A 12,719-nucleotide genomic window follows, 5' to 3' on the forward strand; every position below is an offset into this window, starting at 1 on the left:
ACAAAAATGATCTTTAATAGGCAGAATTTGCAGCCAAAGAGTATTATTTTCATATAGTATTTAAGTTCTGCAGAATCCTTTTTTAGCAACAAAGGATTTTTTATTTGGTTCAGCCATGTCATGTGTATACAGTATTTCTGGTGTTTTCTTCTCAAACAAGCCACAATGATTCTCCAGTTCATGCTACTCGATTCAGATGGTTTAGAAGGGGGAGCCCTCCAACCACCCAGGATGTAGCTGGTGACCACGTGAAAGGCTGAGGGTAGGAAGATCAGCACCCCTCTTCTTTCTGGAGGGTCTGGGAGAATTCAGTTGAGGAAGAGGGAAAAGGCAACCTCCAAATCTCTTGGAGGGCAAATTACTGGAAGAACGACTGGAGAAGGCCTCATTCCTCTCTTAAGTACAGCTAGAGACGGTAGGGCCTACATGCCAATCGCTAAGACACACTTCAGAGAATGCTTTTGGAGAACTTTCCTAGCCTTCCTGTAGAATCTACCTCTTAGATAGCATAAATCTTCTTACCAAATGGGTGGAATCCCGGAATCTTCTCAAATTTACTTAATTCCACACCATAAGGGACTTAGGACCCATCAATTTTTTTGTTCCTTCTACAGAGTCCTGAGCAATTTGAAATCCAGTGTATGATTTTCTCAGCTTGCTTTGGTCTGAGGTCCTCTTTGGAGAGACTCCTGCAAGTGCGAACGACCTGCAGCTGAGGCAGGCCCATGCTTCCCCGGCCTGTACTGCACTAAACCCCAGCACCCCTACTCCGCCCTGCCTAGGAAGGCTTCAGAAGAGCTCTTCAAAGCAAGGCTTCATAAAAACAAACATCCCCACCTCTACCCCCACCTCCTGTCCCCTTCAAAAAACAAACAACAATACTGCTCTGTTCACCAAACACAAGGGGGATTTTCTGTTGAAAGCATTTTTTCTTATTCCATATTGGCAGCACTTATTAAGGAGCGGATGATTTTCAAGTTGAGTGAACTTCGTTTGAAACATAAGCACATAAGAATCCAGGTGCTTAAAACTTTTTCAAACTTAGCTATACCCTTACGGACTTCATCTAAATAAGTCTTTTTAGTTTTATTAAAACCGTTTTTTAAAAAGGGTGTCTTTGACCACATACTTACAATAATTATGTTTACATCGAAAGCTAGTAAGTAAAATGTCTAAGATTTTATTTCCCTTTTCAAACTTTTGGAAACAGGCTTGGAGTCAAATGAACTTGGGTTTGGGTTCGGTTTTCCTCACTTCCTAGGTGTGAGACTTCAAGCAACTGACCCCACCTCTTTGTGCCTTACTTTCTCATCAGTAAAATGAGGATAATAATAACATATGACACATAGACTAGTTATGAGGATTAGATGAGTACATGTGATGTCCTTAGCAGAATGCCTGTTTATACATATATATGGGGTAAAAATAATGTTCAAACAATAACGAAAAATTATTATACCTTGTAAGCCCATTTGGGGGAATGCTTATTAATTGAAATTTAGCAAATGTTTCCCTGGTTTTTTTTTTTTTTGATTATTTAAGGGTTCCAATTTCAGTCTGAAATAAAAGGCTTTTCATTAAAATTGAACTCTTGCTTACTCTAACCTGTGTGTAAAAGACAGAACTCAAGAGAAGAAACCAACCAGCAAACCACGAGAAGTGAGCAAGGAAAGAATTTCATTGCTTCCATGGCAGTGTTCATTAGCGTTTTTTTGTCATCCCCTGTCATCCTCTGAGATGTCACATTTATGCTGTGTATCTACACTCACCCAGCATCTGAGGACATGGGGTGTGAAATGAGGTCACCCCAATACTGGGAGTGTGATTAAGGGTGCAGAGTGGCCAGAATGTAAGGACTCAATCCAGACAGGAGAGTTTCTCCTCAAACAAGCTGCATGCTAAGCTGCTCTGACCTTCGAGGGGAAGTGATTTTTCTCTCTGTTTCTGTTTCATATCCATCAGCCTATGAATTTCTGCAATTTCTTGAATCAATTCTAGGCATGAATCTAGCCCACTTCTGGAATCCTTTAGCTAGGCTGGCAAACTATGTCAAATGGTGGGGTGGGGTGTTGGCGGGGAGGGAGGTTGGGTGGTTTATCTTGAGGCCATGGCACTCTGTTATGGCCAAGGACTTCTCTGGACTTCCAAAAGAATGACATCAGTCACGAAAATATTAGCTACACCAGCCTTCTGTTCACACAAAAACATCATGACTTGCTACCACAGATACCAAGGCCATTGTGATGGGGACTTTATAGGAAGCCTAGAAGTTGGAAACTTGACTTCACTTTGTGGCATATTCTAAATTCTGGTTGTCTTCCTGAGCCTAAAGAATAAGGATGCCATTACTAAAGACCTTATTGACAATGTCTAAAATAGTGTTGTCCAATAGAAATATAATGTGAGCCACATTATGTAATTAAAAATTTTTTCAGAGCCAGGTCCGGTGGCACATACCTGTAGTCCCAGCAACTTGGGAAGCTGAGGTAGGAAGATCATTTGAGCTCAGGAGTTCAAGTCCAGCCTGGGAAACATAGTGAAACCTCATGTCAAAACAAAACAATACAAAAAATTTCCAATAGTTACATTTAAAAAAATAAAAATGGTGAAATAATTTTAAAAATAGATTTTATTTAATCCATTATATCCAAGATAGTGTCATTGAAACGTATGAATATTTTTAAATTGAGATATTTTGCATTCCTTTTTTTTTTTTTTTTTTTACTAAGCTTCTGAAATCTGGTATATATGTAAATTTCATACAATTCACAGTTAAAACAAGTAGTCTCAAATACCCAAATTGTTCCAAACATACTTAAAAGTCTTACAATAACTTGATCAAGAATCAATTTTTAAATTTTAGTTTTAATTAAAATTAAGTAAAATTAAAAATTCAGTTCTTCTGTCACTCTAGCCACCTTTCAAGTGCTCAGTAGCGACATGTCAGTAAGGAAAATACCTAGTTGCTACTGTATTGGATAGTATAGGTTGAGAAGATGAGGAAAAGTGCACGTTGTTATGTGGAGAGCCCTCATACTTTGAGCTTTTCCCTTCATTCTTAGCTGCTATTTGCCAAAGGGAGATTCCAGAAAATCTTTTTTTTTTTTTCTTTTTCTTTTCCTTTTTTACATTTCTAGTTTGGTTCTAACCGTAAAACCATAAAGACCCAGATTTACTCTTATATTTCTGTGGTGGGATAATTAGAATCAAGCTCCCAGAGAATATAGTTTTGATCTGATAAATGCACCCATGCCCCCCGAGAGGGGGGGGGTCAACCCACCACTCTATTGCCAAGCGTAGATGAATACAAGCGATAAGGTTTTTATTATTTCCACTCCTTCCTACTTTTTATTATTTTGCCCACACATAACTCAATGGAGATATTTTTAAACTGTAATTAGATACCTCAACAGTTTGTAATTTTGTTTTTACTGAAAGAACTCTTCTTTTCACATTCATGTTTTACATGGTTTATGTAATACTTAATTATACTAAGTATAACTGGCATAAACAATTTGGGAACAAACATAACTGACTTAGTAAATGTACAGCACAACTAGTGGAAGCCGAAATATAGGTATAGCAGAGTATAGCCTACTTCAATATGCTTACTACACAGAGGGAATAAAGAGTGTAATCTAACAAGTGGGTTAAATGAAGACGAGTTAAGAGAGCATCTACTCTACTATTCTAGAGGTCTAAATTCAGAGTTACTTTTAAACTTTTAAAAAATTTTGGTAACATATACATAACATAAAACTTAACATTTTAAGGATTTTAAGTGTACAGTTCAGTGGCATTAAGTACATTCACATTGTGTGTAACCATACTACCATCCATCTCCAGAACTTTTTTCATCTTGCAAAATAGAATTACTTTTTAATAATTAATATGCAATGCCCAGATACACAGCTTCTAAGATATCCCTAGCCCTTAACTAGCCATAAGAACTTGGGCGACTCATTTAACCCTTTGGTCCTCAGTTTTTTCATCTACAAAATGAGCTTAATATCTACCCCACAGAACTGACAGGAGGACAAAATAATATGCCATGTGTTAAAGCACTTTAAAGACTGGAAAGCACTTAATGGTTGCTACTTATGATCATTATTGTTAACAGAAAAAAATTGAAGATCTTTTATAGAAAGCTAAAACCATTTATTCTGATCATTTTATATTATTTTTATATATTTAGATTACCATATATTCATATTTATCATTGTACATATCTTTTACTTGTTTATGGATTGATCACATGCCCTACTGGAATGAAAGAGCCATGAAGGCAGTGATTTTTTAAATGTTTTACTCACCACTCTATGGCAGAGCATATATGCAGGGCATATATATTTCTTGATTATATGAAAGGATTAATTGTTTGATACAAGAGTAAATGTGTTATTACTACTTTATTCATTCATGATAATGTTAGTTTATACATATGTCTTTAGGTTTTCCCAGTGCAAAATTAATAGGTATGAAATCCCCAAATGAAACATTATAAATATGAGGAAATTTCCCAGACTAGTTCAGGGTTAAAAGGAAGTCAAGTTCAGGAGTAAGTAGAAATTTAAAAAATTTATTCAAGTTTTCAAAATGTCTTCTGATTTTAAAGTTTTAGGTTATTATCAGTAAAATAAGAGATGAGTTCTAATGGGGTTAATATAATGTAGCCAAGGAAATAAAATATCATTCTCTCTTTTCTAAATAAAACAGATTGTGGCCAACAATACTATTGTTTATTAACTTCTAGGTTTAGGTGTTGCCACGTGACTTGCTTCGCAAATGAAATGTGGGGGGAGGTAACCATGTGTCATTTCTGGATGGGAGTATTTCGTTGCTGGTAATTAAACCTCCATCATACTCTGCCCTTTACAATGGAGACTGCAGAAGCCCCCTTTGACATGGAGGTACCATAATATTAAAGTATTCTGGAGTGCTGCACTAACACATGGAAGACAGACTCTCTCCCCAGAGAGTCTCTTGGAACTATAGTTGATTTTATAATGCAATAAATTAACCTTTGTTGATTCAGGGATTTGTGTGTTATACCAAGTTTTAGGAATCGTGTGTTACAGCATCATGACATAGTCTACGGTTACTAATATGTATATTAACAAGATTTTCCCCTACATTTTGAATGGAAAGTTAAAATGGCAATTTATATCTATAAAAATTTTGTAATAAAGTACTATTTCTAACGGAGACAAAGCCATATATAATCACATAGTTTTAAAATTGGAGAGTAGTATGTAACCGACATGATATTGATGAGTCCTAGGTTCCTTTAAATCAATCTTGATTCTAATGTGAGGAGAAACTTCAACAAAGTTTCTTCTGAGATATTTGGGAATAATCCTTCTGAGTTTTCATCACTACTGACTAAGGCTTTTTATGTTTTTCTAGATTTTTGCCTTCCACAGAGGTGTCGTCTCCAATAATGTCTCCAGTTGTAGACTGTCTTTTCTTTAAATTGTTACTTCTTTCAGGTCATTGGTACACTGGGTTCTCCTCGGTGATTTTTTTCCACCAAAGGGTAAGAATTCAAAATTGTGAGACAGGTCTTTACAGTGAAACCCTGAGTCCTTGTCTTTCACGTTTTTAGAATAATTACTGGTGCTTTACTAGAGTGCCTTACTAAGGTTATGTGTAGCTTTTTTTTTTTTTTGGAAGGAAACATTAAAAACATAAGTGGGAGTGGAATGGGGTAGGGGAGGTGAGTCATACATCAAATGAAGATTTATTTAAGTACTGTTATCTGCTTTTTTTTAAATTTCAAAATGTTATCTGTGATAAAGGAAGCATTTAAGAGTCACCATTTCAGAATAATATTGGAAGAATTTAAACTGAAGCATTTCCCACTATTGCCACTGTTTTCTTTGGTATTTCATTAACACTGTAGGTGGGGAGGTGCTGGTGGCCATGGCAAAAAATAAATAAGTGAAAGGGAAACAACTTTCATTTATGGTGGATCTCTTGTATTACCTAATGAACGCAGCAGCTTGTATGTTGATTCTGTTCAATTCAAAAAATATTTTTAAGTACCCTCTAAGTGCCTACTCTGTACACAGTGGACAAAGAACCCAGCCCTTGGGGAGTTTACCTGCTGATTATGTTGATCAACCTTCTGAGAAAAATGTTAAATTATTTGCCTTACTCCTTTTCCCACCGCATATAACAAAAGTAAACATTGGTACAAACATTCAAACTGATGGTGAAGGCCTAAATGAAAGAATCATTTTCAGTTTGCTGTGACAATTTCATTTAGTTTTAAAATATTCACTCAAAAATATATACAAAAATATAAACTCATCAGACCAGGTTGTATTGATTTGAGACATAAGCGTGATCCAAACTATTTAACTGTCCTGTATTTCTGGGTTTTTAATTAATTAATTAATTCATTCATTCATCCATCCCAAGTAATCAAATCTTTAGGGGAAAAAGGCCTGGAGCTTTTTCAACCAGGGAGAGCCCTCCTGCCCCCATGTCCACAGTGCAGCGTTGGGTGCCTTACAGAGCAGGGAGCAAGTCAATTTCTCCAGCCTCTGGTTTCTAAGGAGCACCTCCACTTGTGATCATGGTTATTCCACCATCTTTTCTTCCTGATAGTGGCCGTTCCCGAATTTCTGTACAGCCTGGAGTGGGGATACTGATGGGGTGGGTAAGCTGGCTGGGAAGCGGCTCTGGCACTTGACAAAAACTCAAAGAAACGTCTACTGTCTGTCTCAGGGAATTAGAGGAGACCTCCACAGTGGCCGGGACGGCCCCACTCTGGAGAAGAGAAAAGCACCTGGCCTCAGTTTAAAGGTGAGCCTGCGCTTGGGCGAGAGAAGTAGGAATTGTTTAAACCACTTGTAGTGTTTGTTCCGGCTACCCGGAGAAAAGGGTGAAAAAGCATTCACAAACGAGGAATACATTAACCTCTGCGAGGAACAATCCCGCATCCCCAGCACCCAAGGTTTCCCACGAAGGGGTCACCGTCATCCTTCTTCAAGCGGGGAGGAACCTGTAAGGCATCACCACCCAGAGCTAAAGCTAACCAAGCAAATGACGCTCCCAAATCTCCCCAAACACATTTCTCTCCCGCGCTCCAAAGGCAAACATCAAGGACGAAAAGAGGCTGCTCAAGTCACGTAGAAAATTAGGCCGCCCCTTTCCATGGCGATAATCGAATTAGCCTCAAATTAAACGTGAAATTGGCCCTCGCCAGCTGTGGGGACAAAGCCCCTATTGTCCTGCCAGGGTGGCGGCAGCAGTGGTGCCCACCCCGTCCTGGCCAGCCGTGGTCAGTCCCCGCCGCTGGGGGTGAGATCCCGGCCAGGCCGCGGAAGAGCCTCGGCTTCAAGGAGCGTGGACGCGCCGCGGTTCGGCTCTCGCCTGAGCAGGCGCTGGGTGGGCGGCTGTGGGACTCGCAACAGCCGCCGAGCGCAGGCCAAAGGCGGGGAGGGAGAGGCGAGAAAGAGGGCGGAGGGCGTGCGGGAGAGAGCGTGTGTGCGCGCGCGCGTGTGTATGCGCGTGCCCGCCGCGCCCGCGCTCCCTCTCCCCGCCCCTCGCCCCCTCCCTGCTTGCTGCCTCCTCCCCTCCTCCCCCCACCCCCCGCGCTCCCGCCCAGCCCCCGGAATCAGTGCAGCTGTTGCCGTGCAGGCTGCGGATTCCTCCAGTCCCTCCCTCGGCTGCCTCTCCTCCCGGAGCGAGCGCGCAGCCCCGCGCGGCAGCGCCCACCGGTCCCGTCCTGTGAGCCCCGGCCCCAGCCGCGGACAGCCCCGCGGAGTCGCCTCCCGGCCCACCCGCCCGGCCGCCGAGGAGCGGGAGGAGGACGGGACCCCGGCGCCCCCACCCCATCCCCGGGAGGTAGGTAGGGGGCCCGAGGCAGGAAGATGCCAACTCACTGGGGCTGCCTCCGGGCGGGCTCCGCGGTGGCTGGCGGGCGGGAGGAGGGGTGCGGGCCCTGGGCCGAAGGACGCCGCTGCCCGCCGCTGCCCTGCACCCGGGGAGCGGCGTGGGGGCAGGGAGGCTGCAGAGCCCGGGCGGGGGCGGCGCGGGGAGCCTGGGTCTCCGGTGCTTGTTAGTACTCGGGTGATGCGGGGCGAGGGGCGCCCGGCCCCGCAGTGAGGCGGCCGCAGACCAGCTGTGTGCACCGCAGCCGCCCGGCCGCATCCCCGGCGCAGCAGCGCCTATTCCTCCTCCCTGTCTACTCTGCCTCCTCCCTCTGGCCGGGTGCAGCGGCTCCTGGCGCGGAGGTGGGTGTGGAGTGGGCAACCAGGAGGGTCTATTTTCAGGTGCCCTCCCCCTGGCCGGCGGGTGGAGAGCGGGGGCGGCGTTGACAGGGCCGGGCTCGGCGCGTAACGGTACCGGGGATGCGGCCAGGCGTGGTCCCGGCTGCGCCGCGCTGCAGCTGAGCCGGAGGCGGCAGCCCCGCGTCCCCCCGCCCTCGCCCCTCCTCGCGTTCGCTCCCCACTGCGCCCGCCCCCCGCCCTCCCTGCCGCTCCCCCTCTCCCAGGGCTGGGCGTGAGCCGCCTGCGGGCGCGGAGCCGCCGCTGCGCCCGCCCTTCAGCTCCTGCCACCCTCTCCTCAACAGGTTTGTACCAGCGCGGGGACCCTCCGGGCCTGCCTTGGGGAGGCGGGCTGGAAGCCCCTCTCGTCCTCATCCCCACACCTCGTCCACGGCCCTCTTTTTTCGGGGGGGCTTCTCTTTGTTTTTGTGATAGGAAAGGTGCCAAGTGCTGCCATCAGATGGGGGGGGCTGGGGATCATCAGTCCGCAAACCGCTGCCCATTATCTTTCCAATCAAAAGCCAGGCCTGATAGTAGGTGAGGAGAGGGCGAGTGTGGGGTGTTTCGGCGGAGGAGAAAAATGGATTCGGTGGGGTTTATTTGGGCGGGGATGTGCTTTTTTGGCAAGATGGATGGCTCACGGTGCCCTCGCCGTGATGCAGCACAATGCAGCAGTATCGCAGCTTCTCCGGGTTCCCGCTGGCGGGGCTTGGCACGGCCACCCGGCGCCTGCGGCCCCCGCCCGGCCCCACCCAGGCCCGGGGCTGCCCTTGGTCGAGGCCTGGAGCTGCTTCTACCTTGTCGTGCTGCCTCAGCTGGATGTGGCGTCAGGAGGACCAGGTCACCTAGTTGTGAGAGGGGAGCAAGTCTTCTCTTTTGGGATGACCCCTCCTGCCCCTCCTGTTGGGCAGGGCTCGGACGAAGGGGCGCCCTGCAGCGCTAATGCGGGCAGAGGGAACCGGCCTGCGGATGCGGACCGGAATCTGATCCCCGACCAAGGGAGGGGCTGCAGGAAGGACAGGGCCCAGCGGGGTGCGGAGGCAGTGGTGCAGTCTGTGAGGGGAGTCGCAGCGTCTTTCTGAGGATCACCCGTGATCTGTCACCACAACCCAGCTGTGCATCGATTTCTTTATGTGTGAAAAGTTGGTGTTTATTATTGGACCTTCACAGCTATGACATTATAGTATGTCGTCTGTCTTGGGTTAATACTAAATGTGAATTTTTCCTGTAGGAGACCATTTGTTAAAATGAAATGATTAATGTATTTTAGCTTTTATGTGCCTGAGACATTTATAAAAATATTAACTTTCAGGTTGTTTTAGTTTTTAAATGGATGGTAGATGATTCCTTTAACCTGTATTTGCTTTGTTTTCATCGTTTGCTTTTTTTTGTAAGTCAAGTACAATTATATATTTGGAATCTTTATTAAAGATTATCAGGCAATTGAGTATCATGATGGATGATAACTTGTTATTCAGAATTCTATTGATAGCCAAGTTAAGTCTCCAGACTTGACTAACGGGATTATGATGGTAACAACTGCATTTATGTTTGTGTACATATAATTTTTTTGTACACATTTTTTAATAGATATGGCTAGGTAGGGGGTTGAGAAGGTTAGACCACCAAGTCCTCTTGGCTGGTATCTAGTTAGAAGGAGATGGTTCCCAATGTTCTCGTGTTTAGACTGGCTAGTACACAGGGAATTTCTCTTCTAAATGCCATTTCTGTAGTTCACTTATTCAGTGTGGGATGGCAAATGGGATATGTTTCAAATGTCAACCCAGGCTCTCCTAAAATGTGTAGGTGAAAAAGGAAATTTCAGTATGCTAACTAGAAAGAAAGGTCAGTGTTTCAAAGTCAAGGGCGTGCCTGCTTTTACTTTTTAAAATCTCTAACGAATCCAAGTTAGTGGCATTTGATTTTTGTGTGGCTCCACAGAGTAGAACTGCATGTAAATTATGTAGTATATGTGGATTATTTTGAGTTTTTCTAATAAGGGCCATTATAATATGGAACTTTTTGGATTTGGGCTTCAACGGCGTGCTGGTTATATTAAAATCGTGTTGCATATAGATTTTTGTTGGCATTTGTTCACATGGATCATCCAGACGTTTTTGGATTTACTATGTTGTAAGAAATATCCTGTGTTGATTTCGCAGCAGGTTCAGCTGTTCCGACATACATACATACCAGGTGTAGAATTCTGATGGGTTAAGCTCTCTGTAACTCTTTCGTGCTTGGGGTGACCAAAACCTTCATGTGAGAGAATGAGGAAACATTAGGGCAGTGAAGCAACTGCTGTCACTTGGTCATCTCCCCAGTTGAGGTTTTTTGTGAAGAGCTTGTCTTGGGTAAGGTAAGTAACAACTGTCTGTGATGTTGTAGGAGCAAGTGAGAAGACCTTACTCTATTTGTGACACATCCCGAGCAGGGACTTGGCATTGGCAGAGTTTCCTGGAAGAGTTTGTGGAGTGGTTGCCTTGTCTCAATGTATGAAAATACGACTTTACACGTGGAAGTACATTTTGAGATGGATGTATTTTACTACCACTAAACAAACATAGACATGATGAGCGGAAATCATTGCATGTGGTTTTTGCTGAAATCATTTAAGCTTTTCATTTTAAGATCATTTTCTTAAACTTTTAGGCCCCCCCCTTTTTTACATGTAGTGATATATGATGTTCTTCTAATTATGTTGGGCCTTGACCACCATCTTTGTTATAATCGAGTTTATTTATTGTTCTGCGAACTTCCTTTATGGTAGCCCTGGTTTCTCCCTGAGACACTATTGGGAACGCAAACTATTCTTCCATAAGGAAAGGGCTAAGACCCCTGTTAGAAAAGCTACCTTTGTAGATCTGTGGAAGTGAATAAAGCATCTCATGGATTTCTCTTGGAAGTTTTCAGTCTTTGCTTTTTCTCAAAGCATCTTTTCCTTGCAAAAGACTTACTTTAGTACTGTAATTTTTCTGGCAACAGTTGTGTTATATTCAAGTTTATGTAGTGTAGAAAGAAAATTGTAAATTTTTTTTCTACTAGGTAGATAAAACTAACTTATCCTAATTAGATACACCCATATTACTAATCTTTAAACATCTCTGGAGGAGATACTTTCATGTCTTTTGCTATCATAGTGAGGTTCATGGACCACCAACCTTGGAATCACCTGGGAGCTTGTTATAAATGCAGAGTCTTAGGCTTCATTCCAGACTGACCCAGTCATAATCTGCATTTTAATGAGACTCCTACATAATTTTATGCATATTAATTTAAACTGTGCTCTACTCCTTCAGCTAAGGGACCTCAGTATCAAAAGGTTCTTTCTTTTGTCTTCCTTTCTTCTTTTCTTTTGCAGAAGTATCAGCTCATTTTTTTTCTTGAGTCACTAAATGGTGGTGAGGAAAGTGATGCACTCACTGTAAATTATTTGTTTAATACAGAATTACTTTATAAAGGTCTACTTTAATCTTTAGGTAGAAGAGTCCTATTTACTGTAGTTTATTTAGATTAATCAGTGTCTTAGGTTCTTTTCTAAAACACCTCTAAAGTTGAAAACAACCCCCCCCCCCATAAGAAGGCATTGGCTTTGAGGCAGCAACACTGTAGTCCAGGAAGCTAAGCCCAGGGCTCAGGGTCCCCTCTGCTCTTCTCTGGCGTCTTGCTTTCTGTCACCTGGTGTATTCACTGTACTGCCTTTCTGGTCCATTCTTTTCTTAGAGTTGTTTTTTATTAAGTAATTAGTAGATACAAAATAATGTTCCCAAAATAAATGTTAAAGAATTACAAACCAGTGGACAGTCAGATAGTGACCACCTAACAAACCTTATCATACATTCAGAGCCACTCTATCATCCCATCTGAAACAACCCCTATCCTGAATCTTGGGCTTATCATTCCCTTCTCTATGGTCTATTCTTTTTATTAATAAAAAAATCCTATTTGATTTTGTATGTTTTTAAAATTTATATAAATAAAATTATACTTTATGCATTTTTCTATGACTTGCAGTTTAGATGAACATTATATTCCCAAGATTCATCCATTTTGTTGCTGTAGTTCATTCACTTTCACTGCTGTGTAGTAGTCTATCGTGACTGATTTATTCATTCTACCGTGGATGGAGATTTGGGATGATTCCAGTTTTCTGCTATTAATATTGTAAAAGGGCTGCTGTGAGTGGTGGTAGTACATGTCTTTTGGTATATATGTGGAGACACAAACACACATTCTCTCTCTTTCTCTAAGGAATGAAATTTGCTGAATTACAGGTCATGTGTATCAACCTTAATAGAGAATGCAAAACTGTTTTTTCAAAGTGGTTTTACTGATTGTGTTCCCACTATCTGTGTGTAAGTGTTATGATTGTCCCACAACCTTGCCAGTACATCATTTACCCAACTTGAAAATCTTGTCCAGTTGATATTTGTGAGATATTAT

The 12,719-nt window shown here is 43.0% G+C and overlaps 1 protein-coding gene across 3 annotated transcripts in view; it reads left to right on the plus strand.

Moving 5' to 3' along the window:
- Positions 1-7,657: 7,657 nt before the first annotated feature.
- The window catches only part of SPTBN1 (spectrin beta, non-erythrocytic 1), a 192,086-nt gene continuing 187,024 nt past the window's right edge, over positions 7,658-12,719 (plus strand). For 2 of the 3 annotated variants that reach the window (XM_045549604.1, XM_045549609.1), the window contains exon 1: positions 7,658-7,854. The gene's annotated coding sequence lies outside the window, so the exon portion shown is untranslated. Of the gene's footprint in view, positions 7,855-8,517; positions 8,582-12,719 lie in introns of those variants that run through there. The other variant, XM_045549606.1, reaches the window with a different exon arrangement.

Source organism: Lemur catta, chromosome 4 (genome assembly GCF_020740605.2).
Source record: "Lemur catta isolate mLemCat1 chromosome 4, mLemCat1.pri, whole genome shotgun sequence".
In the NCBI taxonomy this organism is placed as follows: domain Eukaryota; kingdom Metazoa; phylum Chordata; class Mammalia; order Primates; family Lemuridae; genus Lemur; species Lemur catta.